Consider the following 24,864-nt stretch of genomic DNA (forward strand, 5'->3'; position numbering starts at 1 on the left):
CGATGACCCTCAACACCATCATTTTATAGGTCAACTGCCTGACTTACAAGAGGCTGCTTTAGGCCGTGTAGCCCCATTAGTGGGCAGTGTTCTAATAACTGATTTAAAAGACCCTCTTGCATACAATCAGTCCAGGATACCTCAGGGACCACCTGATTCCATATAGGAACCCTGCTTGTGGTGCAGAAGCGATGAAAACGCTAGCACATTTGCAAAGCTAAGCGGGGTCTGGTCTGGTTTCGAGTTGATCCTCGCGGCGGCTTCCAGCAGAGACACCTCTGCCAGCATCGGGGAGCAGGAGGCCGGAGCAGCCGCTCGCAGGAGCGCCGTGGCCTCGCTCGCCCGCCTCTTGGCCCCTCCGGGCGCCCTCCGTCCCCGGCCAGTTCCCTCTCCCGGAGCCCCAGGGCGCCGCGCCGGGGGAGCGGGCGAAGCCTGTCAGGCGGGCGGCGCGGGGCGGAGGGCGGCGGCGCGGCCTGGGCCGGCTCCTCCCCGCTCCCTCCCCTGGTTTCCGCTGGCAGCCGAGGAGAGGCGAGGCGGAGCCGCCGCGAGCGGAGCGCTGCCCTTCCCCGCCGCTGCCCGGGTTCGCTTCCGACGGCGCAGCCAAGACGGTGAGTGCGGCGCGGCGTCGCGCGGGTCCCGGGGGCCGGCGGGCGAGGCGGCGGGGCCGGACGAGGGCTGGGCAGGCCTGCCTGCAGGGGAAGCCGGACTTTTGCGCCGCGGACAAAGGGGAGGCGGCCCCGCGCCCTCGAGTCGGGCTGCGGTCCCGGTGCGGCTGGGAAGGAGGGTCGCCCCGGCTGCTCCGGGAGGGCGGCGAGGCGCCAGGATGCGGAGGGCGGAGCGGACCGCCCTCGAGGGGGCGCGCCGGGGAAGGAATGCGCGGCTTCGGCGCCCAGATGGGGCGCAGCGACTACAAGGCCCACCATCCCCGGCCCTCGGGACCAGCGGCGAGGGATGACGGGAGTTGTAGTCGCCGCGCATCTGGGGCCGGAGGGGCAGAAGCGCGGGGCGGAGTTGCGTCCGCGGCGGCGAGAGAGCGCCCGTGGCCCCGAGCGAGGCGGCTGGCGAGGGATGGAGAGAGCGCCTGAGGGAAAGAGCGAGCAGGCGGGCGAGGGAGAGCGCGCTCCTGGAGCACAACTGCGCCCAAGTTGGAGGTAGGAGGCTGGGCGTCAGGGAAGCCTCTCGCCCCCTTTCCGGGGGGCTGCGCTTGGGCCACAGCTCCGAAACGGAGCGGACAAAGTGGGAAGCAGGCAGGGAGAGAAGCGGACAAGGGGCGTGGAGACCAGCCCGGTATAGGACCCTGGAAGGCAAGAGCAAAGTTTGCTCTTTGAGGTCAAAGAAAAGCGTGCGGATAGGGGCTGTCAAACCTTGAAAATGTGCCCTTGCAATGAATCCCAAAATGTCCTCTTTGAAAAGCGCTTTCCCAAGCCATCCCGCTTCCCCAGCACAGAGATAGACCACACATTTGAGAAGTCATAAAATGGCTTACCTACACAGAACTCTTCAAAGGTCAGATTCATGTGCTTTTCCGTGCAGAAGTCAGAGAAGATGCACAGGCAGTCAGAACTTTGCTTAGTTCCAAAAGGTGTAAGTTTCTGAACTGTTGGTACAGAAGAACGCTTGTTTCAGACTCCGTTCTGGACTGAAACAAAAGAGGCTGGCTAAAGCCATTCTCAGATCTCCTTACATACCAAAATTCACATGAAGAGTGAGAGATAACAAAGGCTTGGTGAGCCGGTGGGAAGTGATGGCACAGGCTAAGCCTGGCAGAACAGCTTACTCCGTGGTTTAAACACCTTCATGCACTAATTAGATTCAAACCTGCTAGGTTTATATGAGGCTGGAACCCTACGCCTGATACACAGGGTGCTTCTTGGCGAATGCTTCCTGGTTGTTTTGTTCATTTTAATCCCTGTTTACTGCGCTTCACAGGAAGTGCATATTTGAAGGGAAGTCCTTTGGCCTCATAAAGAAAGGGAATGCAAGCATCAACTGATTTATCCTTGTCCAGTGCTATTTTTCTAGAAAAAGAGGTGCCAGAACTGAGTTCTGCTGAATTCTGGCAGGGAAAAAGCCCTGTGCTTGTCCACATATGTGCGTAACCACACATGAGCACATTTGCTTGAACCTGGAAGTGACCTGAAAAGTCACAGAAAGGGGCAGAACAGGGTGGGGCAGCCTTACACATGCCCCACCGATGCTCATGGGGGTCTGGAACATAACCCCCATGCAAATCGGTTGCTGCCTGTATGGACTTCTTGTTCCTCTCCTGCAGGAGTTCAGAGAAGTGTATGAACCTCAATAACATGTTGGTTATGGAAAGCGGCATAAAATCGAGTGTATTCTTTTAATGCTTGTTGAATTCAGGTGAACGATAGAAATGCGCAGTCAACCATTCTGTATCAGAATGTAGCTTTGCAACACCTGGGAGAAATTTGCGAGTAAAATAGCAGAACTAGTGACATAGATGAGGGTTCACCACACAGTTACAATGAATTATCTTTGTCTACAAACAGTGTTTGATCAATGTTAATAATAGGCTCCTAAACATGCAAGGATATTTTTTGCCTTAAAAGTTAGAAAGGTAGATTACCAAGGGACATTCATTTTCAAGCAATTTGCCCAGGAGAATGAAGAAATTCTCGATAAAAAGGCAAGGGACAGAAATGTAATAAATAGACTATTTACAGGTCTTCATTTTTAAATAAATGTACCACATATATTCTAATAATGCCCAGCATATATTCTACCTAGAAAAGCATGGCTGTATTTATAAAGAAATTTTCCTCATGGGTGTATGTACTAACTAATTGTCTCAGGGTAAAAGAAATATGTGCAAATTATGAGTGATCTCGTTCTTGGAGTTTTAAATGCTGCAAACTTTTTGCCCCATTGTCCACCTAGGAAAATGGCTGAATTCATTCCATATATACTGTTGGGACAGAGACTCTCACAACTTGTAACTCTTCCTATGGCCCCAATTTACCCTGTGGTGTTTTCAAATCCTTCCAGGGTCTGAGATAAGTCTCATAGTATTAGTTAAATACTAAACAGTCTTGGAAACGTTAATAAATGTTTCCAGTCAGCAAACATGTCCTAGTCTCCCTCTTGATTCATATATGAACTTGGAAAAGACAGGCTGCGGTTTTAGACCCACTTGCTCAGCTGGACTTTTCTTCTGTGTAGACATGCATGTGATGGCGCTGTTAGCTGTTCTAAACAGTTAGAAGTAAACCCAAAGCGGAAAATATTGGGGGATTAAACAAGGAGCAGGAGAACTATGTAAGCCAGCTTCAGCTCCATGGAGAAAAATGTGAGATATAATGCCATGATACAATTTTATTTGGGTTTCCCCCCAACTGTGATACACAAAGGCACATAAAGAAATTCATAACCATGGTTGAGAGAAGAGCCTTTAATTGCTAGCCCTTCACTGATTTTAACTGGTCAAAAGCCAAATGAAAACATTATTTCCCCCCCATGTTGATACCTCTTTACAAGAGAACCATACAAGGGTTTGCAGGTGAACAGTCCTATCTCTCAGCCCTCCCACTTGAAGCAGCAGGGGTTGCTAGAACTTGGACTATACCTGTATTGGAGCATGTGAAGGAATAGATGGGTCCTCCTTTATTCACCAAGTAGCTCTAAGAAGTCTTGCATAGCTCTCCAACTATGCAAAATTGTTTTTCTCAACTGTTTTGTTTTAAGGCAGCTGCATATTCTGCAACCATGCAACCAGGGCTGTCTTAAGCATATGCAGCGCCGGGGTGCAAAGATCAAGTCCCTGGCGTGCAGGAGGGCGGAGCTAGCCTGCCACCTCAGCGTCTCGCTGCCTCGGTTGCCCCCGAACTCGCGGCGCAGGGCCGCCTGCAGCAGAAGAGCCTGCCATGGCGCTCCGACCAACGGGCGGGCTCTTCCCCAGACTCAACTCTTGGGCCCCGGACTCTCGGCCTGGCGCCCCTGAGAGCCCAGCACCCCTAGTGCCTATGGATAAGATGGCCCTGTCTGCAACCAATACACACAGCCAGTTCAAGTTAATGCCACAACTTTATCCAGTCTCAGGACAAGGGAAAAAATTTGAGGGAGAAATGAGCTGCTTCCAAACATAGATTTCATTCACACAATGCAGATAACCTGATGATGCAGAGTTTTCTTACGATATTAAATGCATAGTTTGCCATCACATGTCATCTTTTTACAATTGCATACCCTCCAATATCCCAGTGATAAACTGCAGGGCACGAGCCCAACATCTCCTCCATCAAATTTTCCCCTTGAAGGGGCAGCTTTGTGTTTTTCTCTCCGACACACACATACACGCTCCGCCAGCCCATTTTCTCCCTTTCCCTCTACACCTACATTTGCAAGATTGCTAACCCCTGTGCCAAGTCCCCTTTGCCAGCGCTGCCCGCCTTATCACCCACTCCCCTTTGCCAGCTGCCACGGACCCCCTTGGCTCCAGCCCTGTCTACCTCCCACATTCCTTTTTAAAAAAAGAAGAAAAGGTGCTTTGAGCTACTGCAGGTTTTTCCCGGTGCATTCCTATACATTCCTATACATGCCTACTGAAGTCCTGCTGTGCTCTCTGTATGACCTGTTTTGTTATGGCTGGTTACAACTCTCCAAATATCACAAATTCCAAAAAGAACAAAATGGATTCTCTATGCAAAGTTGTTCACAAATTGATAAAGATACAGGTTTGGGCAAACTACCCCCTCTAATTGTGTAAAAGAGGTTTGATTTGGTTTCTACATTTGTTAGAGTGAAACTGCAGCCACACCTCTTCTCAACTTCTTTTCCACTTGATTCCTTTTGTGCACAACATTTATTCCCTCTTCAGATAAATCCCCCATCTTGTCTTCATTTGCTTTACAAAGCAAGGTGTCAGCAATCCTCAGTGGAAAGAAAGCCCTCGTCCCCATAGATCGGCTGGCACCAGATGACCAGCCAGATGGTGGAGATGTCAGTTGCCAAATCTGGCGACAATTAACAATTGCTATTAAAAACGTTATATTAAAAATGTGTCACTGATATGAATTGTGTATTGGCTCATGTGATTTGGGAGGGGGGAAGATTACTACCATTGGTACAATGTGCGACTGAATTGTTAAATATATTAGCGTTAATGATACACACAATTCGTTTTTTGCTTTGTACTCTTGGAGGGTGGGAGGCACCTGGTGTGGCTGTAACAGTATGTTTCTGTATCTACAAATGGCTTCATATCTGCCTGTTGTCATCCAATGCTCCTTCCCTCCAGCTTTTCCCTCAGTTAAATCATCCGTTGTCTTAGAAGCCCCCTACCCCTGGAAAGTCCTTTCCTGTTCTTTTGTGTCCTCAGACACCATACTGTTCTCCTTGGAATTCTCCAGGAGATTGCTCCTCACTTCTGTCCCAAGCTTACTCAGCCTCACAACTGCCTCCACTTGGATATCTTCCCTCTTAAATAAATAAATACAAGCTTAGCGTTTTTGATTCGAGGGAAACCTTTTCTGTTTTAAATCCTTTGCTGAGGGGCAGATCTCAAGGGCAGACTATGAAGCCTACCTTCAGTTACTGCCAACATAATCTTAGATTCTTTTGTGGAAGCCAGTCAACATTTTGTAATCCTTTGGGCTTGTAAAATTAAAATTTGATTCTTCATTGCAGGGGGTTGGACTAGATGACTCTTGGGGTCCCTTCCAACTCTACAGGTCCTATGATTCTGTGATTCTATGATTCACATGACTTGTGACCTCATGTCCTTTGAGCTAATCCATTTCACTATTTGGACATTTTTCTCGTGGTGCTTTTAGCCGCCTTGTTTTACATGCAACGGAAGCGGTACTGAAGTCCCACATGGAATCATACAGGCAGTACAGGAGCACGGTGTCAATCCGAGCTCTTGAAGCTAGCAGCCTGCCAATTTGTTACTTGGAGGTGATGCAACTGAAAACACGCTTTCTAGCACTGAAATATATCACACCAAGGCTGTGTTTGCCAGGCACTGCATTGACAATGAGTTAATCTTGGACAATGGGCCTCAATACACATTGGCAGAATTGCAAACGTTTGGAGAAGAAGTTCATTCAGTTGACCATTAGCATGTATTAACTGCAGCCCAACAGTTTAGCTGAAATATATGTGGACATAATCAACTGGTGCCAGGAAATCTTGGCTTACATATTTTTCAGAATATACCACTGGAATCAGCGTTCTCAGCTGCCCAGACGCAGAGACAAATGCAAATTCTTGAGAGTAGACCTGCACATAAAGTCCATTCCTGTCAGAGAACAGAAGGGATAGAGGGGACCCAGAACCAGCTTATGGTGAGCGTATTTATGGAGAGATTTCACAAAGGCCTTGCATACCTGGGTGAATTGGACAAAGAACCAATACAAACAGCACATGCAGTGTACAAAGCCAGCCAAAGATGCTTTGCCACCTGAGGCAAAACAGAGAAGGCTATTCCCTTGCTGCCGCCACTATCATGCTATCATACTCTGCTGCCTGCGCTTTTTGTGATGATAGCTGACTGCAGAAAAATATATGAAAAGTTGCCCTTTATATGCCTGTCCCTAACTGACTTTCTGTTGTTCTTCTTCCTCATCCTGGACTTTCCAGTTCAAAGCCTGGAGCTTGAGCAGGATGTGACCCACCAGTTAGATCCAGCTCTCTATTTGTGGCCAATATGATACGGTCTTGATAGACGGACTCTGCCTGTAAGCCACAGAGGCGGCAGCCCTATCAAGAGAGTGGGCCATAAATTCAGAAAGAGGTGATCTTAGCATTCAATACAATTTCAAATTTGTATGTAAAATTTCATTAATTGTCAAATACTTCTCATTTAAAAAACCAACAATCTGGTTTAACTGGATTGCTTCACCACAATATCAGATTATTAAAGGGATTTTTGCAACTATAGGAGAATTAAAATGCTCTGCATTGTTTATAGACTGGTGCTATTTTCTATGAAAATCCCAGTCAGCACATTTTCTTGGCAAATGTGCATGTGTTTTTAGTTATGCTTCCTGCTTTTATATTTCTGTGAGTGTTTCCTTTGATAGCGACTGAGAACAGTGGATTGACTAAATGCCTTACATTAGTATTTTAACAATAGATGTTTGTCCAGGGACAGTGGCTTAGAGTTGGCTGGTACCAGCCATCTACAACCAGTGGATGGGGGGGTCAGGTTCAGGGAACCCAGCCAGGGCAAATAAGCCCGTTTGTTGGGGCTTCTATTGCTTTCCCAACTGAGAAACTGCTGAATGTAATTATGTGGAATAATAATGTGAACATGGGGAGAGGCCAGAGGGGAAAGTGGGTAAGTTAGCAAAATCTGTGTAAGCGGGTGTCTCTTTTTTGTTTAGGAAAGAAGATTTATCATCATCATGATCCTGTGTCCTAATTCTGATTCAAGTCTTTGCATACCGTAACTTACGTATCAAAAATAGGAAGAATTATGATAACCCTGAGGTTTGCAGAAGTACAAAAACAGTATTTAGAAGAAGAAGCAGCATTAAGGGGCGGGGGCTGAAAGCAGGGGCGAAGGAAGGTGTCATGACACCCGGGGCGGGTGTCGCTACATAGGGCGCATGTGCGGTGTCGCTACCGCATGCGCCCTACGTAGCGACGCCACATATGCGCTGTATAGCGGTTTGCCACCGGTGCCACTCCAGCGCTCCTCTTGATCCCGGCCCCGTCCATACGGCGCTGGAGTGGCACCAGCAGCAAACCGCTATTCAGCGCATGTGCGGTGTCGCTACAGACAGTGCATGCGTGCGATGCTGCACATGCACTGTACTTAGCAGTTTGCCGCTGGTGCCGGGATCCTCTGCTTGCGGCTGCAGCCATGAACGGAGGATCCTCCACATGCAATTGCGGCGGCGCAATGGCTGCTCATGCTGCTCCGAACCCCCGCTGGGTGACTTCTTGTCACCCCCACAGACATGGAACCTGGGGCATAACGCCCCCCGCCCCCCCCCGTTGCGACACCACTGGCTGGAAGTCCCCATAGAAATCAGTGGAGATGGACTAGGCACACCAATGTTCATCCCTGTCTCTCCCAACACAGCCTAAAAAGAACTGTGGCCATGACTTACTGGTGCCTGAGGGTGGGGTGTGGGAACAGAACAGGAGAGAGGGGGTGGAGGGACTGGAGCCATGAAAAGGGCTCTCCCCTGTAATGTTTGGTTGCTGGGGCCCATTTGTTTCTTCTGTTCCTGGTTCAAATCCAGTGTTGGAAACTCAAGATATAGAAACTATGTGCCAAATGGCACATTAAACTATGGTTGCGGTCGCCAAAGCAGAATGTCTAGTTTCCATTTTTGGGCAAGATTGCTCTAGAGTCTTATTTTTCAAATAATGGACTGAATGCCATGGACTGGCTGAATGCAAAGGAGTGGGGCAGGCAGCAGCTGGAGAACCCCTAAGGGAATCCCCAGGGGAAGAAGGCTCAGAGTCAGGGGCTTAGTGGTGGGAAGACAAGGAATGGTCATGGGGAGAAGAGGGAAAATACTGGGAAGAGGAGGTGTTGGGAGCTGAAGAGGTAACAGGGTTTGGTGAGCGGGAAAAGGTTGTGGCAGAGAGAAGGGGGACCCAGAGGCAGAGATGAGGCAGGCTGCTGAAGAAGCCAGGGATCTCTCCCTCTTGCTGCAACTGGCTCCCTTCCACTTGGTCTTCCAGAACCAGAAGAGGAATGAAGAAGGCAGAGCAAAGGCAGAAAAGGAGTCTCAGATTGCTTGGGAAGGACCTGAGGTAGACCTAGGAAGCTGTGGGGAGGTGGGAACTTTTGGTCCTTGCAGCAGCCTCATTGGAGCAAGATCTACCAGGAATAGGTGCTGCACTCACTAGGCCTGAGCTGTTTCGTTTCTTTGAATACGGAGTTATTGCTGACCTGACCCTACTCTCACCTTGACAACATATTCCTGCAGGACAGATATTTCATGTATTCACTGCATGTACAGGCAACTCCCCGTTGGTGGGGTGCGGGGGTTGTGTTCCGGGTTATCTTGTGCATTGGCATCCACCCCAGCCCCACCTCGCCTTCTTCCAGGGACAAAAATGGAGTGTGCGTTGGCAGCTGCACACCAATCAAATATATGCAAAATGGTTGCCCCCCTGTATTTCCCTCCTTCCCTCCAAGGAGTTCAAGGTGCCAGGCATAGTTCACTGTCTCCCCATTTTATCCTCACAACAACCCTATGAGATAGGGCAGGCTGAGAGTGAGTGATTGGCCCAAGGGTACTCCATGAACTGTATGGCTGAGTAGGGATTCGAACTCTTGTCTCCCAGGTCCTAGTCTGGCACTCTAACCACTACACCGCCAAGACAGTGATTGCATCCTGATATATATCATACATATGTGGATTGATGTCTAATGTGTATGCTGTTCCCAATCCAGCAAGAGAACTCTGTATTGGTGTATGAATCTCCTGGCTACGTGGAGACATACTGCAGTCTGCTTCGTAAGGATGCTGAGACCTTGACTCTGCTGTTATAGCAAATGAATCTTGTGGGGTGTACAGAGCACAGTCTAGTCCTGTTGTTTTGGATGAGTTTCAGTTGGTAAGGCTCGAGGATGTGAACAAGGTGCTCGGATTGGTCAGGGAGACCACTTGCGGTCTAGACCCCTGCCGCTCTTGGCTGATAAAAACCAGCAGGGAGGGAACAGCTGGCTGGGCCAGGGTGGTGATCAATGCCTCTTACAAGAGAGGGTGGTCCCTGCCTGTTTGAAGGAGGCAGTGGTAAAACCACTCCTTACGAAACCTTCCCTGGATTCAGAAAACCTAACAAACTACCGACCAGTTACTAATCTCCCTTTCCTGAGCAAGGTTCTGGAGCGAGTGGTCACAGACCAGATCCAGGCACTTTTGGAAGAAACTGATTTTCTGGATCCATTTCAATCGGGGTTTATGCTGGGTTTTGGCACAGAAACTGCTTTGGTCGCCCTGTATGATGATCTCTGTCGAGAGAGAGACAAGGGAAACATGTCCCTATTAATTCTCCTTGACCTCTCAGCGGCTTTCGATACCATTGACCAGGCTTCCTCAACCTCGGCCCTCTAGATGTTTTGACACTACAATTCCCATCATCCCTGACCACTGGTCCTGCTAACTAGGGATCATGGGAGACCATGGTATCATTTTGGAGCAGCTGTCTGAGTTGGGGGTGAGTGGAACTGCTTTGTGGTGGTTCCAGTCCTCCTTGGATGGTCGCTCCCAGAGGGCGATGCTTTGCGAGTGCTTTTCAGCTCCATGGAGCATTCAGAGTGGAGTTCTTCAGGGCTCAATTTTATTCCCTGCTACTTAACATCTACATGAAACTGCTGGGGTTAGCCAGAGGTTTGGAGTATATTGTCAGCAATATGCTGATGACACTCAGCTCTATTTCTCCTTTATATCTGCAGGTGAGGCAGTGGAAGTGCTGGACCAGTGTCTTGCCTTGGTAATGGACTGGGTGAGAGCCAACAAACTGAAGCTCAATCCAGATAAGACTGAGGCACTGTTAGTGGGTGGTTCCCTGGACTAGATGGCTGGGAGGTCACCTGCCCTTGATGGGGTTGCACTTCCTCTGAAGGAGCAGATTTGTAGCTTGGGGGTACTCCTGGATCCTCTGCTGTCACTCAAGGCTCAGGTGGCCTCAGTTGTCCAGAGTGCCTTCCATCAGCTTCGGCTGGTGGCCCAGCTACGCCCCTATCTGGACAGGGATAGCCTCAAGGGCCACCTCTTTCCATATGAACCTACCCAGACGCTGAGATCATCTTTTGAGGCCCTTCTTTGTGTGTCTCCTCCTTGAGAGCTTCGGAGGGTGGCAACATGAAAACGGGCCTTCTCTGCAGTGGCTCCCCGTTTGTGGAATGTTCTCCCCAGGGAAGTTGGCCTGGCGCCTTCATCATACACCTTTAGGTGCTGGGCAAAAACATTCCTTTTTAACCAGGGCTTTGGTTGATTTGATGGACATCCTATGTCCTTTTAAAATGTGGGGGTTTTTTGGGGGGGAGGGGGTGTTATTGGGTTGTTGTTTTTCTTTTGATGATATATATTGTGGTTTTATATTTTGATTTTATTCTGTGAATCGCCCTGAGACCTCCGGGTAACATAACATCACATAACATCACATCACATCACATCACATCACATCACATATCACATCACATCACATCACAACACAACACAACACAACACAACACAACACAACACAACACAACACAACACAACACAACACAACATAATATAAAATATTTGCAGTGGTGTGTGTCCCATCCCCACTTAGATTTAATATACTTCACAGGCATGGCTTTCTGTGAATGGATTTATGAGGATAGGAGACAGTTAACAGAGTTTCTGATAAACAAAGTTTGATGAGCTTTTCCTGCCTTGTTGTTTAAATCTAAAATTATACATGGCATTTCCTTTGCCCTTGAACTCTTGGAAGTTGATAAACAAATGTATGGATAAAAATGTATCATGAGCCAGACTTAACTATAATATGTTTTTAAAAAAGTACAGTATGAATAAATAAATTAGTTTGGGAGGAACATAATTACTATGTCTGGTAATTATGACTAAGTGTATAATTACTACGTCAGCTTATATATGCTTGTTGGTGTCTGTTGCTTGCTTAAATGCTTAGTGGCTTTTCGCCACTAGATGGTGCTTACAACACTTCGTTAACTCATAAAGCAGAGGTTTTCAACCTTTCTGGGTCCATGGCTCCCTTGACCAACTACGTACATTATTTCTGTGGCACCCCGTGGGGCTCGGGAGCCCAGTTATGTCACCCCATGCCTGCAGAGCTGGCAGCCCCTCACCCCTTTTTGAATACCCTCCCTTGTGGAGTGTTCCCTCAGCCTCCTCTCTCCTCTCCTTGGGAGTCCTCTGGGCCGCCCTGCTGCCGCCCCTGGTCTCTGAGCTGCACTCCCCCCCCCACCCCGAATAGAGGTGCCTCCTTGCACTGCCCCACAGGGGCCTGGGAAGCACCCCCTGGACAGCCCCAGAGCATCATTCACTTGGGGAGTTTGTAGCCAGGGCTGCTGCAACGAACATTAATGCATTTCTTCAAAATGAGAGCCATGATTTGCATAAAAATGATCCATCTTACAAATGAGCCAATTTCACTGTTTCTCAAGTTTCAACTTAACTTACTTTCAAAAAGATGTACGAGTAAAATGCTGGTATGAATCACAAGGAAGGAGAGATACAACTAGCAAATTAATAATAATAAAAATATCTCTTCCTCTTTGTAATTCATACCAGCATTTTAGATGGTCCCTATTCTTAGGATATCTTCAGTGCCCAATATATCATAGGAGAGCACTTTCAAATTGCTGGTTTCAGAGAATAAGACAAATTTGAAGTGAACAACATGACTTCTGCCAAAACAGTTTTGAAACCGGATGCCTAATGAGTTGAGGAACCTGTGGAAAGGGCTTCTGACACCATCTAAAAGGAAGGGAAGGGAGAGCTGTCGCCTTTTGGAAATTTTCTGTTCCATAGTGGAGGATGCTTTGCCTACATCACTTATGAATTATATCTGCCGGCATACTCTGGGCAGATCACCAGCCTTGCAGGGGAACATCCTGGTGTCTGGGAAGCATTCAAGGATGGCAGCTTTTCTGGTCAGATCTCTTGCAATTATCCGCCTGTGTCAGTCCCCATAGATCAAGGCACTGAACTTACGGTAAACAAGGGCATTTAGACTCCAGGGGCACAGCATCCTTCTGCCTCAAGTCTGGTACAGTTGGAAGGCAATACAGCAGGGGTTGGCAAGGCTTACCGGGCATGGGCCGGATCACTCCCGCGGGGACCGTCTGTGGGCCAGACCGGCGCAGCGCGACACCGGAAATCGCTTCTGCGCATGCCCAGATGCCAGAAATTGCGCCTGCGCATAAGTGATTTTCGGCATCGGGGCATGCGCAGAAGCGATTTCCAGCACCACGGACATGCGCAGATGCGATTTCCAGAGCTGCAGAAGAGAGTTGCTGCGCTGCGCCAGTTTAGTGCAGGGCGCGGGGACTCGCCGAGTGGGCAGGTCAGTTTGGGGGCGGCTCATGGGCCGGTTAAGCAACCCTCATGGGCTGCTTCCAGCCCATGGGCTTTAGGTTGCTGACCTCTGCAATACAGCATCTCAGAACTTTGGAGTGCTTTCCTTGAACTATTGTGAAATATGATGCAAGGTAGCAAAAATGTATCTCATCACTGCAGGCTTGTGTGCATGGCTTGCTACATGTGCCAAAGGGATGCTATCTCATAAGGCAATACTATCTGCTGTGTGTCTTATGAGAAGCAGCAGCAGATGCTCCTCAGGACATTGATTGATACCTTTGCCATTGGGAGGGCTTCCGCAAGGTGGAGGGCTGCTTATAGGCTCTGGGAAAGTCATGCAAGGGCTCTAGCATGTTGCCAGAGCCCTCCTGCTGCCTTTCCAAAGCTGGGTAAGCAAAGCTCTGGCCTTTGGGAAGGAGGTACAGAGGCTGTGGCAGCATCCCAGAGCCCTCACACCTCCTTCCCAAACAGCTGTGTGTGTGTGTGGAAATAAATGGAGAGCATTTCTTTATTCCAGGCACCCCACCCATGTGAGTATAACAAGTGTAAGCTGCAAATTACCAGTACTGTTTAAGGTTTTATTAGGGGGAAAGAATGATGTAAGCCTGCAGTTTTAATCTAGAAATTAGAGTGCTTGTGCTACCATATATTTGAAGAAACCCAATGATTTTTTTGTCGAAAAAAAACGGTGCTGGTACTTAAGACCCTCCCTCCCTGAGCTGGGCAGAAGCTTCCCAGGCTTGGGAGCGGGTGTGTGTGTGTGTGTGTGTGTGTGTGCTGGTACTGCCTACTGGCTTGTCCTGCCAGGAAAAAAAGCACTGAGGAAACCTATGCTAAAGGAACTTATTTTGGTGCATTCTGTATCTTCTTCCATGTAAACAGAAGTGGCATTTTAGTTCAACGGGCCTTCTATAACCTAAGGTTACCAGACGTCCCCATTTCCCAGGGACAGTCCCCGGATTTACAAATCAGTCCCCATACAAAATCCATTGAAGTTGAAAAGTGTCCCTGGATTCGTTGAAAAAAATCTGGTAACCTTTCTATAACCTGCACCATAGCTTGTGTTGGTGTGTGTGTGGAATATTTTGAGTTCCACAGTAATGTAGTTTTAAGTCTTTAAGTTTAGTGGTTGGGAACCTGTGGCCCCCCAGATACTGTTGGACTATAGCTCTTGCCCACCCACCCTGAGCATTGTTTTTTTTTTAAAAAAATAATATTTATTAAAGTTTCAAAAAAGTTACAGAAATAAGAAAAGAAAAAAAAAGAAGCAAAAAATACAAAATACAGAAAATTAAAAATAATTAAAAACAAATCAATCTTTCCATGTCTTGTCTTTCATTTACTTGTTTCCCTGACCTCCTCACACCTCCCTTTTTTGTATTCCAGTTCAGTTAGTTATTTCAGCAAATCCTTTCCATTTTTGCTTTTATCTTAATAATTTATCTTAATATATTATAACTTTACATTCTCACCTGTTAACAATCCATTTTTACATACTCCTTTGTAACATTACTGCTAAAACCACATAACTTCATTCCAGCATCCTTCTAGCATTCCTTAATTTTACAATGTTTCTGTAGATAGTCTTTAAATTTCTTCCAATCTTCTTCTACCGACTCTTCTCCCAGGTCTCGGATTCTGCCAGTGTCACCACCCTGAGCATTGTTGATACTGGGTTGGGTTAATGGGAGCTGGTGTCAGTGTTCAGCCTAACAGGCCATTTTGTTCCAAAGTATATCTTGCTCCTGGGAAGAAGCACTGGAAGCATTCACTAGCATCCACTCTCTGACTTGATCCCCAGGGGAGCAGCATCTGGCGCAGCCTTTTGTGGTCTATAAATCCTGCTACATCACCCAGCAGCATAATATTACATTTTTATGAAGCTTTTTGCCCCCTTTCTTTTTTCTTTTTTGAAAGCAAGCTGTGAGTGGAAGGGATGACAATGCTTTTACTAGTTTCACATCATAATGTCACTCATTAAAAAAGCATTGCTATCTAAAGTACTTTTTATGCTGAGATCAGCTTGAGTTATCATTAGTTTCTTTTCCAGCAGTCAAGGTTTTAGCTTTCGTTTTGATGTTGAATCAGTACGAAATCTGATTAGTAAGTATGCATACATGGTGACACATTGTACTCCGGGGAGCTCAATGACGGAATTTAGGTACAATGGTACACAAATTATTCACGCACATACTCTTGATCTTCCCTCCTGCTGACCTAAAAGTAAGTGTGTGTGAGTGTGTGTGTGTGTGAGTCCCTCCCTCCCTCCTTCTCTCATACACACATACATAACTTGTGACTCTCAAATTTCACCCTAGGTTGAAATACTTCAGCTAGCTCGTGGAGGGGGAGGTATCACAGACTTTATAGCGAGACATTTCTATACATGAAGACTACATGTATGTGCTTCCCTGAAAATGAAGGTGGCTCTAGTGTGAGGTAATTAAAGGCAGGGGAACTGCAGACCCACAGTTGACCCACGAGCCACAAATTACTGAAAAGTTCTCCTGCAAAAGTGCAACTAAAATGAACAGGCGCTGTGCATGAATATATTGTTGTTGTTTAGTCGTTTTGTTGTGTCCGACTCTTCGTGACCCCCTGGACCAGAGCACGCCAGGCACTCCTGTCTTCCACTGCCTCCCGCAGTTTGGTCAGACTCATGTTTGTAGCTTCGAGAACACTGTCCAACCATCTTGTCCTCTGTCGTCCCCTTCTCCTTGCGCCCTCCATCTTTCCCAACATCAGGGTCTTTCCCAGGGAGGCTTCTCTTCTCATGAGGTGGCCAAAATATTGGAGCCTCAGCTTCAGGATCTGTCCTTCCAGTGAGCACTCAGGGCTGATTTCCTTCAGAATGGATAGGTTTGATCTTCTTGCAGTCCATGGAAGTCCTTGCAATAATATAGCAATTCCTATTCGTTTCAATAAGGCTTGCACCAGAGAACTTCACTGGATTGTACCCATGCCAAGGAGTGTTGACAGGGAGTGCTATTAGCATTCTCTGCCCCCAGCACCAAAAGGTCTTTGACTTTCCTTGCCCATCTGCACTATACATTTAAAGTGGCACCATGCCAAATAACTGTCACAGCTCCACCAAAGGAATCCTGGGAACTGTAGTTTGATGCAGGTGCTGGGAGAGACTCTGACTGCCCTCACAGAGCTATAATTCTCAGAGCAGTGTAACAGTTAGTCCCTCTTCCCAGAGAACTCGTGAGAATTGTCACTATGTGTGTGGGGGGTATATTAGCTGCTTGCTCCACTGTCGCTTGGAGTCTCCCTGTTTCGTGCACATGGGTGCTGTTGCCACTGCGTCCGCGTTGGGAAATCTGTAATGACACTGATATTGGAGTTTGCCGTTCTTGCCTCAGTATGTTTGCATGTGGACCGAGACACGAGAGTCGGGGCCTGGGCACAGTCCTGGGGACGTGGGCCTGGGGGATGCTGCTTCACACTGTGGGGTGTTTCTCTGCTGCTGCCACCAGCCCTCCTTGCAAGAGATGGGTGGGGGTGGGGGTCCCCGACCTTTCTGGAGTGCCCTTGTGGTTGTGCTCTGGGCCCTCTTCCCTGTGAGGAGATTTGGTGCTGCTTCTCACCTCCTGCTGGTGGTTCCTGTAGGAGAGAGAAGCTTGGGGGAGAACTGTTAGTTTTATTTGCATTGTTTGCAAAATTTCCTCCCAGAGGGCCTAAAGGCGGTGCTTCCAGTGTTCCTGGAAACGGGTTGTCTACCTCTCAAGCCCCACAGCTGACACATGTCGGGTTGCACATGCATGCTGTTGTCCTGTTGTCTCCAGACATTCTCAACTGAGAACAATCCGTCAGCCTGCTGGGTCACTGAGGCATATGGAAGTTAGCAAATTCCCCCTTTCCCCTCCCCTTCTCCTTTGGTAGTGAGGTGGGATGGAGGGAAGTGAGAGGGAGCCTCCCCCAAGGGAGCACATCTTCAAGGCCAATTTCCCCTTCGCTATAAAGGTAAAGGGACCCCTGACCATTAGGTCCAGTTGTGACTGACTCTGGGGTTGCAGCGCTCATCTCGCTTTATTGGCCGAGGGAGCCAGCGTGCAGCTTCTGGGTCATGTGGCCAGCAGGACTAAGCTGCTGCTGGCGAACCAGAGCAGCGCATGGAAATGCCGTTTACCTTCCTGCCGGAGCGGTACCTATTTATCTAATTGCACTTTGACGTGCTTTTGAACTGCTAGGTTGGCAGGAGCAGGGACCGAGCAACGGGAGCTCACCCCATTGCAGGGATTCAAACCACGACCTTCCGATCGGCAAGTCCTAGGCTCTGTGGTTTAACCCACAGCGCCACCCACGTCCCACCCCCCTTCGCTATAGGGTCCATTTAATTTGTGAGCAGGGAGTGCTCCTTCTCAGTGCAGTGGACTGGGATAGGGGAGCTGGCTTTAGGGAAGCATTGGCCCATGAGCTCAGTTCCCCATGTTGAAGGAGGGCGGCAGTGACTGTTCCTATAGACAGCCAAACCGAGAGACATGCCTCAGCTCCATCGCCTGCACTGTGAAGCAAGGACTTGCAATGGCTGTGTCTAGACCCAGCTCAATGGTACTGGGAAGCCTGGGTGGGGACTGGGCAGGGAAGGTAGAAAGAAAAAAAGCCATACTTGTTATTTTATCTTGGTCTTGTCAATTGACTGGCAGGATTTTAAAGAAGAATTCTAGACTATGATATATCTCTATATCTCCCTCCTACTTTTTTGTAACTAAAATTAACTGTTGAGGAATGGTATATGACTTCCTAGGCAGTTACACAGTGCTTCATGAAATTAGGACAGCTTCAGCTTAAATGAAAAAGAAGAAGAAAAAGAATCAGGTTTCAAGGAAAAAATTCTTCATTATGCCATCTTCCCTTTTCAGAAACCAGACTTCTAAAGTGCAAGCATCTGACGGCCTAATTAATGCCTTATAAAAAGTCAGGAAACGGTTGGATCCTAGATATGGAGGTGGTGGATTCATGGATGAGCAGAATGATCTCTCTTGTAAGACTAGCCCTCAGGGTCACCTGATGAAATGGGTCGGCAGTAGGTGAAACTAGTATTCAGAGGCTTCTGCCTCTGATCCTGGAAGTAATATAGTCATCTGATTGATGGACTTCTCTTCCATATAAGTTCCCTTTCCTCCTCTTAGAGGAATTGCTCCAGCCCCTTGATAATTTTGGTTGCCCTTTTTGGCACCTCCTACAATGTCCTTTCTGAGGTGTGGTGACCAGAACTTTACACAGAATTCAAATTATGGTCCTGCAATAGGTTTGTATAGAGGAGGCATTCTGATATTGGCAGTTATATTTTCAGTGCCTTTTCTGATGATTCAGAGGAGCAATTGTGAACCTTATAATGTCCTCCTGATAGTTCCTTGGCAAGCAGGGCTTGTATTCAGTGATTTTCAACTTTGGCGCCAAATGCAACCCCACTGGGATTTGTTCCCCTCGAGTTCTTCATTCTGGAGGTCCATTTTTAACCTGAAACTGTTCTTAACCTGAGGTACCACTTTAGTAACGAGGCCTCCTGCTGCCACCACGCCGCCAGAGCACAATTTCTGTCCTCATCCTGAAGCAAAGTTCTTAACCTGAGGTACTATTTCTGGGTTAGCGGAGTCTGTAACTTGAAGCGTATGTAACCTGAACCGTCTGTAACCCGGGGAACCACTGTACTTGATCACATCCTCACATTCTTAGTTTCAAGAATGCTACACTATAGCACTTTCTAGAAGCAAAAAAGATGGACATGTGTCCTTGTTGTGTGGAGACAATAGGAGGAGAAGAAAGGATAGGAGCAACGGATGAGTCAAAAGCTTGCACATCAGCTTTCTTTTGCCTGAGGATGAGTATTAAGGGTTTCATTGAATACATAAGTTTGAAGGAATTCCAGTAATCAGGAGTAACAAGGGAGAATAAAATGAATTTGCCGCCAAAAATTTTTGAGGTTTTTTTTTAGCATGTTGTACCCACATTCCAAGCATGTGCTTCTGACAAACTTGCCCCCTAGTTTCAAGTCCTGTTTTCTTTTCAAGGCAGTTTTGTCTGGAATAAATTATCTGCCAAACCTTGGTTCGTTCTTTGCACACCCTAATAAATCAGTCAGTTCTAGAATACTCTGTGTGTTCTGACTTAAACTAGGATGTGTACTGATCATTGGGTCCTGATCATTGACTCAGCAGCCCATCTACAGTTATTCATGCCCAGATATACAAAATAATATTAACAACAATAGTAATAATACTTTTTATTATTTGTGCTCTGCCCCTCTGACTGGGTTGCCCCAGCCTCTCTGGGCAGCTTCCAAGAAAATATAAAACTACCCCCACAGATACTTGAAGTGGCGGGGGGGTGGTGATGGGAAGTGCCAAAGCATTTTGGTCATGGGAACTTTTGTGAAACCCCCCTTTGCTTTAGCTCCAGCTGTTACAATGGCTCCAGCTATCCCTCCCCCCTGCAGCTGTTGCTATTTCATCACCTCTTCAAACACCACATTTCCCATTAGTGCCGGTGGAGCCCATTCTGCTCTGGAGGGAATGTTGCATGTGCATTATTGCTAGGTGACCTATACCAACAGAGGTGCTTCTTTCTCTGGATGTCAGGAAGCTGGATCCTCACTGAGACATGTGTGTAAAATGCAGACATACAGATGGTGTGATTTGCTGACTGGTTGACAATAATTCCCTCCCCTCCCTTAAACAGTTTTGAACCTCTCCTCTCTCTTCTAATGCTGCTGTACTTAGGCTGTGCCTGCTTTATGTCTGACCAAGCTATACAGTGGTATCTCAGGTTACAGACTCCACTAACCCAGAAATAGTACCTCGGGTTAAGAACTTTGCTTCAGGATGAGAACAGAAATCGTGCCGTGGCGGCGTGGCGGCAGCGGGAGGCCCCATTAGCTAAAGTGGTGCTCCAGGTTAAGAACAGTTTCAGGTTAAGAACAGACCTCTGGAACGAAGTAAGTTCTTAACCCGAGGTAAAGGGACACCTGACCGTTAGGTCCAGTTGTGGATGACTCTGGGGTTGTGGCGCTCATCTCACTTTACTGGCTGAGGGAGGCGGGGTACAGCTTCTGGGTCATGTGGCCAGCATGACTAAGCCACTTCTGGCGAACCAGAGCAGCGCACGGAAACACTGTTTACCTTCCCGTCAGAGTGGTACCTATTTATCTACTTGCACTTTGACATGTTTTTGAACTGCTAGGTTGGCAGGAGCAGGGACTGAGCAACGGGAGTTCACCCCGTTGCAGGGATTCGAACCGCCGACCTTCTGATCGACAAGCCCTAGGCTCTGTGGTTTAACCCACAGCGCCACCTGCGTCCCTATAGACCAAGCTGTAGGCTGATCATTATCAGTGGCTATCTCACTCTTGTATTCTCCAACCTCTTCTCAAAAGTTAGCAGTCAAATCATTGGCAAGTAGTGGAACCTAAATGGTCTGGTGTGGGATCTTTATAGAACTACAAAAACTTATTCGGATTGAACCATTAAGTCTTTTGTTTGTAAATTATCTTTGTTTGCAAATTCCGGTTGGCAAATCCATTTAATAATTTCATTATTTTGTTGGGAGTATTTTGTGTAGAACCACATTAAGTACCACTTTAGATATTGTTGGTACTGCAGGTTTTTCTAATTTCCATAACCGAGGGCTGGATGTGTCATTAATCCTAAATATGCTATAGGACAGGCTGCAGCTGAACAGGCCCAGTGCTGCAAGTGTTTGGAAAAGGCTGGCTTGGTTTCATCACTTGATAAAGAGATGGGCTAGGTTTTTAGGAGTGAGAAAATGTAAACAGGAGAAATGCATTCTGCTCCTGTCTACATCTGAAACGTGCCATTCATAGTATCATAAAATTGTAGAGTTGGGAGGGTCATCTAGTCCAACCCCCTGCAGCACAGCAAAACATTATTTTTTAATATTAGCTTTTGTGATTTTATTATTGTCTTTTGATTTTCCTTGCAAACTGCCTCGGAAAGCTTTGTATCCTGAAAGGCAGCATATCAATGATTAAAACTACAATCCCTTAACAGTTCAGGTGGCTACAGGTCACCTTGTTATATCTGAACAAGTAAGTAGGAGTTTTCTCACCTCCGCTGGGTCCATACCGCATTTTTGGCTTCAGCTCTGTTTCCATTCTAAAGTCTGTTTTAGTGAAGTAGGATATTTCACATTAGTGGCCATAGTCATTCCTTGTTCTCAGGGAGTGTGTAATTTGGGAAGGTTCTATTAGTGTGTCGCATCTTTCCAGCTGCTAGCTCAGATTTCTAAGGAAATATTTTTCTGAATTACCAGCTAAAGTTTAGATTCCTTTCCCCTCCCCAGACCTCTCGCAGTACAGCTATGTGTGATGTCTAGATTTGATTAGCAGTTTTCTCACCAAGTAAGCTGCATTCTTCCCATTCTTTTCTCATAGGAAAAGAAAGTCTAAATCCCTTGCTGGCTAAAATGTCAAACTCCTCTAGGTTTTCTGTCACCCTGAGGCTTCCGTGTGTGTGTGTGTGTGTGTGTGTGTGTGTGTGTAAGGGAGGGAGCCTCTAAGCATAACAATAAACTGCCATTTTCACTTAGGGTACATGAGGAAACTGAAATGTGGATTTTGTTTCGTTCACCGTTTTTAATCGCACAGCTTGGGTGTTTTTAATAATTCAACCACTTTTATATGCTGCTATCTCAGTGCATGACACTTTATGGCAGAGATATCCCAGATGTTAGACTGCAGTTCCCGTCATCTCTGACCATTGGCCATACTGCAGGGACTGGTGGGAGTTGTAGTCCAAAAGCATCTGGAGGACATCCTGTTGGCTACCCCTGCTTTACCCAATTCAAGAGGACAGATCTTCAACCCAAAAAGCCTACCTAAGATTTAATACATGGGGAGCAGAAAAATAGGAAGGAAGTGGAGGGAGGAATAGGACTAGGCAATTATATCAGTATTTAGGCTTAAATTCCAGTAGGACGTGGGAACTTAGGGGCTGGGCTAAAGCCTTCTTGGAAAAAGTGGGCTTTGAGAACAGATTTGAAAGAAGCAAGAGAGGTGTTTGGAGGTAGTTTGAAGCATAATGGGGGGCCGGGGGGGGTCTAAGGAAGCAGGTGACCTTTGCATGGTGAAGAGCAGTGGAGCTCAAGGAACAAAGAACATGGGCAGGAAAGTTCCTTGAAGTTCAAGGAGGGAGAGATGATATGGAGGGGCGAGGCCAAGGGGTCCCTTGTAGGTAAGGACAATGGACTTGTGCTGGATCTGGCTAAGGATAGGAAGGGTATGTAGAGACTTAAGGAAGGGCATCACACAATCAGAGTGATCAGAGAAAGGACTTGCATTTTCATGGCAGTTTCAAATCAACAAGTGAACACCCACCTGCCTCTCCTTACAGTGTACACCTTTTTTACCTGACCATTCTTTTCCCCATTTTTTCTGTCTGGGCAAGAGGCCAATATGAAATATGGAATCCTCTGGAGATGGCTGAACCAGGATCAGCTAGGTCTGTGCCTCAGGAGCCAGCCCGAATTTGGCAACTTTATAGGACCTGATGGGAACCTGATCCATGCTGGCCTGTTACCTGCACCACCTCTCCTCTCGCAAGCTGCCTGAGTGGCGTCAAGAGCAAGGCATCTGGATCCCAGTGATTTTAGTTTCCTGGTCGTGAAGTTCTAATTTGCCCTCGCAATATATTGGTAGTGCTTTCATAGCCCTTCTAAGGTCTGTGGGTGTTCTTGAAAGAACTGCTGTATCATCTGCATACAGCAGGACTGGGGTATGCTTCCCTGCCAATTTTGGGGGATGGAAGTTCACAGTATGCAGATAGGGTACCATATCATTAATATAGACATAAAATAAATGGATGGATGGAACTATGGAGTGATAGCAGAATTGTCTGGGCGTCATACAGTTTGTGGTTAGACTGTTCACTTCACACATAATTGGTTGGCAAGAACTGCTGCTTAACACTAAAACAAGATTTGACCAATGTCTAACATGACTTTTATCTCATGCAACCACACAAAGACACACACTTCTCATTCCACCCATCCAGCTATTGCATGCCTCCTGTCAACATTCATAATATCCTGCAATCACAAATTAATACCATCTTTGCCACAACTGGAACGTAGGAAAGTGCCCCATGTGCACTATTCAAGCTATGCATGATGTTCATAAAATCATAGATTCGTAGAACTGTAGAGTTGGAAGGGACCTCAGTGGTCATCTAGTCCAACCGCTTGCAACACAGGAGTCTCAACTAAAGCATCCATGGCAGATGGTCATCCAACCTGTGCTCACAAACTTCCAATGAAGGAGAGTCCACACAACCTACAGAGGTCTCCAATAATTCTTTGCCATTTGCAGCGCAGCCTGTTAAAAGCTGTCCAGCCTGGAGGCTGGCGTTTCTGGAGGTCTTTAACAGATTGGCAGTTACATATACTGCATTGGGCTGGTGTTGTGAATATTAACCCCTTTTGAGGTTGCAAATATGTGTTTGTGTTAGACTTTTAAAGCACTGCAAGGCTTTGAACTTGAAGGCACTGCAACAGACTCCAGAGCTTTTGTGTGTGTGTGTTGTCCGACTGAGTTCAGTTGTACCTGACCTGTAGGCGTGTTGCCTATATTAATCCCATTCAGGTGTGTCAGTGGTGGAGCGTAATCTAATAGTGTGTGGGGTGCTCCCCCCAAGGGGGCAGGTTCTGCCGTGGCCAGGCGCCTCACATATCACAGCCTTTCTCCATCCCCAGGTCAGGCTTGCTTGACCCAGGAGTGGAGCTGCGGTTGGTGGCATTGGGTCATCACACGAGGAAGCTGTCTCTGCAGCTCCCTCGCGCACCATAGCCAGTGCAGAGGGTACCTTGAGCATATAGACTTTTCTTTTTAGTGTTAGTGTCCCATTAACACATGTGTGACAGGCAGAAATTCAGCAGGTCAAAAACAGCATTTTGAGTACTATACTTTGGAAGCCTGTTGTTGTTGTTGTTTAGTCATTTAGTCGTGTCCGACTCTTCGTGACCCCATGGACCAGAGCACACCAGGCACTCCTGTCTTCCACTGCCACCAGCAGCTTGGTCAAACTCATGTTGGTAGCTTTGAGAACACTGTCCAGTCATCTCGTCCTCTGTCGTCCCCTTCTCCTTGTGCCCTCCATCTTTCCCAACATCAGGGTCTTTTCCAGGGAGTCTTCTCTTCTCATGAGGTGGCCCAAGTATTGGAGCCTCAGCTTCAGGATCTCTCCTTCCAGTGAGCACTCAGGGCTGATTTCTTTCAGAATGGAGAGGTTTGATCTTCTTGCAGTCCATGGGACTCTCAAGAGTCTCCTCCAGCACCATAATTCATAAGCATCAATTCTTCGGTGATCAGCCTTCTTTATGGTCCAGCTCTCACTTCCATACATCATTACTGGGAAAACTGGAAGCCTAAGGGGTTTAAATTCTCACTTTTAACATTTTAAAAGGGTTGCAGATCCCTTTGTGTGCTCTCTCTCTCTTGAATGGGACAGCATGTGTATAAGATTGCAGACTTGAACTTGTATTTGAACTTGGTGGAGCTTATAGTTTGCTTAAAAGCAAGTCCCACTGGGGCAGCTCAACCAGCCCTGTCCTTTCCCCATATTCCATTGGCATTGTGCTTATATAGGGAGGGGGAATGGGGTGGACGGACACTGATGGAAAATAGAATGTCCCTATTTTCATCTGAGGAATGTTGGAGGGTAAGTAGTTGGGATGTGAACCCTGGTTTTCCAGGTCATAGTCCAACACTGTAAGCACCAAAGCACTCTGGCTGTGGTGGCTGTTGTTGAATGGGATGCTGTCATGGAAGCATTTCCCTGTTGCCATACACAAATTGGCTGCTTCCGTACATGGCTTATTTTGCAGC

General features: G+C 47.2%; 1 protein-coding gene across 3 annotated transcripts in view; it reads left to right on the forward strand.

Moving 5' to 3' along the window:
- Positions 1-265: 265 nt before the first annotated feature.
- Positions 266-24,864, forward strand: part of TSPAN9 (tetraspanin 9) — a 124,710-nt gene continuing 100,111 nt past the window's right edge. Inside the window, exon 1 of one of the 3 annotated variants that reach the window (XM_083630742.1) lies at positions 266-608. The gene's annotated coding sequence lies outside the window, so the exon portion shown is untranslated. Of the gene's footprint in view, positions 609-855; positions 1,152-24,864 lie in introns of those variants that run through there. The other 2 variants (XM_083630744.1, XM_083630743.1) reach the window with 2 other exon arrangements.

Source organism: Podarcis filfolensis, assembly GCF_964270895.1.
Source record: "Podarcis filfolensis genome assembly, chromosome: 9".
Taxonomy (NCBI): Eukaryota; Metazoa; Chordata; class Lepidosauria; order Squamata; family Lacertidae; genus Podarcis; species Podarcis filfolensis.